At 48.9% G+C, this 6,013-nt stretch overlaps 1 pseudogene; it reads left to right on the forward strand.

Moving 5' to 3' along the window:
* Nucleotides 1–1,212: 1,212 nt before the first annotated feature.
* On the forward strand, nucleotides 1,213–2,163 carry LOC121458298 (annotated as a pseudogene).
* Nucleotides 2,164–6,013: the final 3,850 nt, after the last annotated feature.

Genomic DNA, 6,013 nt, shown 5'->3' on the forward strand with positions numbered 1-6,013 from the left:
ACCTCTCACAGGAGGGGTGAGACTGCCTTGTGGAGACGCTATCTCACGATGGAAGTGCTCCAACAAGACAAAAGCACATGCAGAAGGGATGTGGTTTGCATGCGGGAGGTGACTGGGGCAGAGCCTCTCACAAAGTCTCAAATGCCTCTGCCATCCCTTCTGGTCTGCTGGTGAGAGAGTAATGAAGAAAAGGGCAGAGAGGTGAGTCTGGGCCTTTCCCCTGACTGACAACAGCTGTCAGGAGCTGAGCTGAAGGAGATCTTTCTGTGACCACACACCCATGACGACTAAGCCAGCTACTCTCTCCCGAGTTCAGATTGATTTCTTTATGTCTTAGATTCAGAGAGACTCTCAAGGGTCTAAAGCCCCGAGAGAGGAAGGGTGTGTTCAAGGTCTCTGAGAGCAAGAGGGTGAGTGGAGCAGAAGCCACAGCGGCCTCTGCTGCTTTTGTGGCACTTGGCACAGGTGCACAAGCCATGCTAAACCCGTGACCAGCAGCAGCTCTGAGGTGCGCATGCTCTTGCATTTCTCTTTTAATGTCCTGCAGCACCCTAGATAGAGAGCGGTGACCAGCAATCAGACTGACACATCCCTTGGGGCCAAATATTCTATGCTAGGTGACAGAACCCATCAGACACCTACCTTCCAGAGCTCATCTCGCCTCAGTCAGGGAGCTGGGCAGTAACCATGGCAGCTGTGACCCCCACACACACTCTTTCTTTTGGAGTAGGTACCCCCAAAATACCCACGGAATGAGTGAAGCTGAAATGCTATGGGCGTTTGCTATTGTCATATGAAGTAATCTAGAAAAGAGCTTATCAAGGACCTTGAACAAGCAGAGTGTGGTGGCTCTTGCCTGTGAATACTAGCACTTAGGAGGATGGAGAGTTGGAGGCCAGCCTGGGTTACATAAGGAGACATTATCTCAAAAAAAATCACATTAGATTCCAAAAGAAGACATCAAACATGAGTCTCCTGTCAAATATGAGCACCACTCGTGAAGAACAGAAAGCAGTTTAGGGGGCCCGAGGGTGCCACATTCTCCCCCTCAGCTATGTCGGCAGCACTGTGGCTGAGAGAACCAGCTGCAGATCTAAAGTCCAGGTCTCTCGCTCTACAGCTGGTGGAACTCAGTTCTGGAGAGAGGCTGACCTGCTGCAGGTCCCAGGCAGCCAGAGCTACTGTGGTCCAGGCGGCAAGAGGAGGAAGGAGATGGGATGGGCAAACCACACAGCTGTGACCGAGTATGTCCTGCTGGGACTCGGCGAGCACCACAGCCTAGAGATAATCCTCTTTGTGCTTTGTCTGGGCATCTACTGCGCCACGCTAGTGGGGAATGCCCTCCTTGTGGGGCTGATTGGGCTGAACCCCCACCTGCACAACCCCATGTACTTCTTTCTCAGCAACCTCTCTCTCATAGACATCTGCGGGACCTCTTCCTTCATACCTCTAATGCTGCTCAACTTCCTGGACATCCAAAGGACCATCTCCTTCCCCAGCTGTGCCCTGCAGATGTACATGACCCTGGCACTGGGTGCTACGGAGTGCCTGCTTCTGGCCGTGATGGCGTATGACCGGTATGTGGCTATCTGCCAGCCACTTCGGTACTCAGAACTCATGAACCGGTAGCTCTGCATGCAGATGGCAGCGCTAAGCTGGGGGACGGGCTTTGCCAACTCGCTGCTGCAGTCCATCCTTGTCTGGTGCCTCCCCTTCTGTGGCCATAATGTCATTAACCATTTCTTCTGTGAGATCCTGGCCGTGCTGAAACTGGTCTGTGGGGACATCCCCCTCAATGCACTGATATTAACGGTGGCTACAACTGTCCTGACCATGGCCCCACTCCTGCTCATATGCCTCTCTTACACGTTCATCCTGGCTGCCATCTTTAGGGTACCCTCTGCTGCAGGCCGGACCAAAGCCTTCTCCACCTGCTCTGCCCACCTTGCAGTGGTGGTGATTTTCTATGGGACCATCTCCTTTATGTATCTGAAGCCCAAAGCCAAAGACCCCAGCGTGGATAAGATTATCACACTATTCTATGGGATTGTGGCACCCTCACTAAATCCCTTCATCTACAGTCTGAGGAACACGGAAGTGAAAGCAGCTGTGACCAGCCTGCTGCAGGGAGGTCTCCTCACCAGGAAAATGTCCCACTTTTAACTCCTAGCCTCCATCTTTGTCAACCAGCAGAGGCTACATTCTCCTGGGGCGACAGCGTCAATGTTTCAGTGGCTTAAAAACCATAAAGGTTTGTTTCTCACTCACGCTTTGGGTCTACTAAGCTTGGCTAGGGTTCTGTTCCACATCACCCTCCTGAGACTTAAGACCACAGCTCAATCCAGAACGCAGCTGAGTACAATGACCAGCCTGCCTGGGCTCTCACAGCTTCCACTGAGAAGTGGCACAGGCTGCTCCCACCTTTCATCTCACTGGCCCACAGGTGGCCACATCGAACATATGGGGAGAAGCCCAGCCTGGCACACGCCTGGAAGAGAAAAGAGGACTCAGAGAGTCAGCCCCAGAGGAAGTCAGACTTGGTTTCCTCTGCCCTGATCTCTCTTCACAGACGCATACTGGGTTCATCACCCCAGCAAAGCTCTGGTTAGCTTACTCACAACAGCTTTGTGCCAGGATAGCCAAACGAGGCTAACACTGTGCTTTCCAGAATTTCCTTTTCATATGGGTTTGGTTAGACTTGCCCATGGGACATATACAGAAATGTGGAAGCCAAAGGGAGCACCACCCAGCCCTGCAGGAGCACTCCCATCACTAATATGCTGAATCCCATGGTTTGTGGTCCGTCCAGTTCTAGTCAGATCCCCTCCTTGAGCTGTTCTCAGGCTGGACCAAGTGCGGCTATGTGCCAAAAGGTGCCCGCTTCTCCTCCAGGCCGTGTGTGTCATTAAGACTGAGCTGGACACAGTTTTCATTTGTCTCCTCAGCTCTAACCCACCTTTACTCTCCTTCCCTCATCCCCATAACTGCCAGTCCAAAGGGCCTGTAAAAGCTTCAGGCCCAGTGCCAAATGCAGAGATCCAACTCGATAGGTCTCTTTAACTACTGCTATGATTGTGGAAGTCTAATCTTAACTGATAACAATTGTACAAACATATCTCGAACTCCAAAGGCTGAACTGTTGGCAGGCCTCTAGTAACGTAAGTACTATCCCTTGAGATTATTTAAGACCGGGGACTTAACCTGCTGTCCTACTTGGCTTTTTTAAGTTTAACCTGCTGGGCTGAAGAGGTGGCTCAGACATTAAGAGCACTGGCTACTCTTCCAGAGGTCCTGAGTTCAATTCCCAGCAACCACGTGGTGGCTCACAGTCATCTATAATGTGATTTAGTGCCCTCTTCTGCCATGCAGGCCAAACACTGTTTATATAATAAATCTTAAAAAAAAAAAAGATTGCATTAAGTATGCTGGGCAGTGGCGGTTCATGCCTTTAATCTCAGAACTCAGGAGGCAGACACAGGTGAATCCCTGTGAGTTCAAGGCCAGCCTCGTCTACAGAACAAGTTCCAGAGCAGGCTCCAAAGCTACAGAGAATCCCTGTCTCTGAAAAAAAAGTTAACCTGCCTTTTAGAGGACAAGGTAAATCATTCTTAATAGGACTTGGATTTCACATGCAATCAGCTTCTCGACCTAAGCTAATCCATAGCTTTGCTCTTGGTAGGTACTGGTCATGCCCTTGACCCATAATAACGTATGTTGTTGTGATCATTTTCTGCAAACAGCTAACACATTGGAAGCAACTTTAAGACAGAAGACCACCATAAATACTGAGAGCAACATGTAGCTAAAGGTGGCTAGCTCTAGTGTGGTTTCATTTACTCTACTGGGTCAGTTGGGAGCAGTAAAATTAGTTCCTTTTTAAAACCCTGTTTAAGATTTTGGTAAAAATCCCTCATTTTTGCTGAATGCTATACTGTCTTTGCTATTGTATAAAATATAGTTCAAAGTCAGTTTTTAGAGATAGACACAGGACAGTCAGAGACCAGACAGAAAGAGGGACAAGCACATTGAGAGATAGAACAAACAGGAAACAAGGACATCACACACACACACACACACACACACACACACACACACACACGACAGACTATAGATAGACCAACTACAAACTACAGACAGACGAGTGAAGATTTCAAATTTTGGCTCATTATGGGTCAAACTAATCCAAGAGAATAGAGCATGGTATATACATCCCTTCAATACCAGCACTGGGGAGGAAGAGGCAGGCAGATCTTCATGGGTTTGAGGTCATCCTGGTCTATAGAGTGAGTTCCAGGCTAGCCAGGGCTCACAGAGAGACCCTATCTCAAAAAATAAGAACAATTTTAAGTCAAGTGAAAGTGTTTTGCTTCCATTCCTTAATGCATCATTGATACAATTTAGCACTCTCTGGGGTTAAGTATGTTAACTACTCACAATCTCTACAATACACTCCTCACATCACCTTTCATGGCATCCCACGGACACAGTATTGAGTCTAAAGTTCTTGGCTCAATCCTCAAGGCCCTTAGGAATCTGGCCCACACACAGCATGACCCCCCAACATGGGTCAGCCTCTCACGATGTCATCTTACCGACCCCACAATCCTCTCCTCATGCTATTCAGGAATCACACCTCTTTCATAGGTTCTCTCGATGCATTTGGAGGCTGTCTTCTTCATCCTACGGCACTTTGTTGGGACCCTTCCCTAGGATCAATCCCATCCTTACCGACGTGAGAGCTCCTTTGGGGCAAGGTGCCACCAACTCATCCCCATGGCTCTAATGGGGCTTTCCTTACATGACAATGAAACTAAATTGTCACATGGAAGTTCTCAAATCACCAACAGGTGCAATTGAGCCCATGTTTCTAGGCATGCTCCAAGCAGTGAACTTGGTGTGGTTGCATGTACAGATAAATGCGAGGAAGCAGTAACAACTGCTGACCACAGCCATGTGTCCAAGGCAGGCTAGGCTTGCTGGGTCTTAGATTCTCACAATGATACAAGTCAGCAGACAACTCAGGGTCCAGTCCTGTCTATTGCTGGTTCCCCTGGGAATCCAACAAACACCTCAAATCCAAAATGTCCCAAACTACCCATCCTCCCCAATCACAAGTGTGTCGTCACGATCAAGGGATGGCACAATCACCCAAGCCAAAAAAAGAGAGGCCCTCCTGGGTTTTCATACCCCCCACATCACATGTGCCACTAGGTGCCCTGAAGTCTGCCTCCTGGAACTATTGAGCCAATCTCATCCTCCTATGGGTACCATGTAAAGAAGCCCTCACTGTTTCCATTTCAGTTAGTGTGGCAGCTTTGACACTGTGCTCTTCCCCCAGACACACCCTTCACCCAGCCATCAAAACGGTTTGCCCATTCTCCTGCTTAAATGTTTCCAGTGGCTCCTCATTCCCCTTTCCCTGTAAAGCCCACAGTACCCATCTGTCCAAAGCATTTTCAGCTGCTTGCCTTCATTAACCCAGCACACACACCTCTCCAGGCCCACTTCACTCTTCACAGCTCCTAAACACCAGTCTTTCCTGCCTCTCCCACTCCCATCATCGAAACCCTTTCCAAACACGCCGTGACCACTGTCTGTCATATGTGCAACAGGTTGGGCACTATGTTAAGTGTCCTAAGTACTTTAGTGACTGGGGACCAGACAGAATGAATGTCTTGGGAAAGGAATCAAAGATGGGCACTCATAACCACAGAGAAACTTTCCCCACAGCTTAGCAATGTGGCAACCCCACTCACTTCCCCATTCATTGCCTTCTACACTCTGGCTGAGTCAGTCCTGATTCCTGGCTATTTGGGTCAACTGTCCTCACGGCCTAACCTACCTATCTCAGGTGAGAACAGTTGATCTCCCATCCAACACTAATGAGGCCAGCCCTGCTTAGCTTCTTTCATCATCCAGGTTCAGGTGTGTTCAGGACGGTATGTACAGTCAGAGATAAGGTAAGGAATAGCGTTTCTTCTTTTTAAAAAAAGTTTATTATTTTTAGTCAGGT

This window comes from Microtus oregoni, unplaced genomic scaffold, assembly GCF_018167655.1.
Source record: "Microtus oregoni isolate MIOR12 unplaced genomic scaffold, Mior012 000017F_ref0000208, whole genome shotgun sequence".
In the NCBI taxonomy this organism is placed as follows: domain Eukaryota; kingdom Metazoa; phylum Chordata; class Mammalia; order Rodentia; family Cricetidae; genus Microtus; species Microtus oregoni.